This window comes from Gavialis gangeticus, unplaced genomic scaffold (assembly GCF_001723915.1).
Source record: "Gavialis gangeticus isolate Ggan-Ray unplaced genomic scaffold, GavGan_comp1, whole genome shotgun sequence".
Classification (NCBI taxonomy): Eukaryota; Metazoa; Chordata; order Crocodylia; family Gavialidae; genus Gavialis; species Gavialis gangeticus.
In genome coordinates this window covers 8,702,438-8,705,047 of record NW_017729018.1, presented here as the reverse complement: position 1 = coordinate 8,705,047, position 2,610 = coordinate 8,702,438, and positions in this window count along the sequence as shown.

Below are 2,610 nucleotides of genomic sequence, written 5' to 3'. Positions count from 1 at the left end.
ACCGGGCGTTGCCAGTGTGATCTCACAGGAGGCCAAGTGCTCATGAGGTATCACAGGAGCTGCAGCCACTTGATGCCTCACTGGAGATGCTGAGCGAAGTGCAGGACTGGGCCGCAAAGGAGCAGCAGGGGCTTGGGTGCCACTGGGGGCTGAATCCCCATGCTCCGGTGAACCCAGCCCTCCAGCGGCTGCTGGGCAGGGATGATGCAGATTTGGGGGGAGTTTCTTGTACTGTCTTGTTTCAGAATCTGCTCTCCCTGCTTCAGAGCCCTGCTCTGGACTGTTTTGGAGCTGAAGCCAAGATCAGCAGTGGGAGTGTTGCTTGGGGTGTCCCCTTCAGGCCAGACAATCCGCCCCAGAGCTGCCCTGCAGAGACAAGATGCTTTGGAAGAAGCTGTGATGCAAAGCTGTGGTGGAAGGTTGAAGCAACAGCATCGGAGCTGATGCCGGGTGGGAACCTGGAGGCGCACAAGGGGTTAGACAAAATACAGTGACTTCAACCTTGTTCCCCTGTGTGCTGACTGCTCCTGCTCTGACACACCAGGGCTCTCCCCTGAGTAATGTCCTGGGGGAAGTAGTTTATAAGTCCCCGTCGCAGCTAGGAGCCCCTGGACACCTGGTGCAAAGATCTCATGCTTCATCTCCCCCCTCCGTAGGAGGCAGCCTAGCAAAGAATAGCTGCCATAGCATGCACGAGCCCAGGGATCTGGTCAGAGCAGCAGTGGGAAGCCGTTCCAAACTCTTACTCAGGGCGTGGGGACAACCAGTGTCCCATGTGTTGCAGAGTCCAGTGCAGGCTGGGCCAGGACTTTGGGAGTTTAAGCAGCACTGCTGGGGTGCCTCGGTAGGGCCGACGTGATTGATAATATTCAGAAGCACAGATCTCATTATGGATCACAGCGTTGTGATTCAAGGTGCTTCCAGTCACCTCAAGGGAATGAGAGAGGCAGGGGAAAAAATTCTAGTGGACACTGTTCCTCCAGGAATCCTGTCCTGCACTGTTGCATAGCATTGTTGTGCGCTGATCTGCAGCTTGTGTGTCCAGCCCAGAAGCAGGTGCATCTTAGAAGGGTTTCTGTCATTTTCATTACCCTGAGTACCTGAGCACAGCAGAAAGGGCCTCCAGTTTCCCAATGGGCTGAAAACCAGCTGAATGAGGCTGATGAGGCTTCACTCAGCTGCCTGCACACCCCAGATCCTCATTTATCCAGTGGTTTGAGCCCACCCCTCAATAAATAAGTCGGGTTATTTTGTAATACATATTTGGGCTAAGCGCTGGATCCAATGATCTTGCAACGTCCCTTCCAGCCCCAATATCTATGAAATCTATGAACAATAGGTTCTTGGGTACTTGATTGTAAAGACACCTGCATCTAAACTTCTTTACTGTCTGAGCCCCCAAGGCCTGGAATAGTCTCTGTTCTTGAGATACATTTGGATTCCTATCTTGCTGGGATCATTTGACCCTTGCTGACTTCCTGCCCCTGGGGCAGGGGGTTGGACTCGATGATCTTGCGAGGTCCCTTCCAGCCCTAATGTCAATGAAGTCTATGAAATAAAACTAACCTCTCTATCAAACCAGATGTGAAACCAAGATTTTTTTTTACCGATGATCTGAAATGTAAAAGGTCTCTGATGCTATTTCTAGAGGGCCAGATTCACAGTAACTGCTCAATCAGGGCTCATGGTAGAGGTGATACCCTGATTGCTTTTTCCTTTAGACCAATATGGCTACAACCTGGATACTTGTAACTTCTCAGGTCCCCAAAGGGGAGGCTCCATAGAGAGGAAAGTTCAAGAGCAAACAGGAGAGGCCTGATTCTCCCCCCACTTTGCTGATGTAAATCAATAGATCAGTGAATCAGCAGAGTAAGTCCACTGAACCCAACTGCAGATCATTTTGGTATAGTTATGGACCAAGCAGGCCTCCACCAGCCCCTCCATGCTGCAGGCTGCCACAGACCCGGGCACTTCAGTCTCCAGGACAGGGTGATCTCTATATATGGAGGCTGCCGTCGAGAGAGAGGATGCTGCTGTGTTTGCTGGAAGGAGTGAAATGCATGTCTGGTTTGGGCTGAGGTTTCTATTGTTTTGATCACACTGAAGAGCAGAACCTGGCAGGGCACCAGCTGGAGCTGGTACCAAGGTGCCGTTATCAGGCTTGCTGGGTGAAATCACCAGCGTCACTAATTCGAATGTCCCGCGTTTATGGAGGCTGAAGGCTGGCTGCGCCCTTTGATCAGCGAAATGGCACCATCTCGTCCCCTTCGTCGCCAGATCCGATGCGGCGCCTAGGAGAAAAAAGGCAGGGACGGGTTAGCCTGGGTCAGGCTAAGGACGGGGTGAGGGCATAAAATGGGTCAGGGCCCGGGGGACCGGGGCAGGCTCTGCCACTGCTCAGGATCATTAGTATTACGGGTTGTATTCTGGCACAGTCATTTGCCCTGCGGATTTGGGCAGGCCAGCAGCGCCCAGGCTTTCCAGACCCCAGCCCAGCACTAGGGGCACTGGTTTCACGACCCTGCTCTGGGAGACACTGCCAGCAGCCCCCGCCCTCTCACCTGCGGCCCCGCCCCCTGACGTCACCTCACCTGCCGCCCCGCCCCCCGC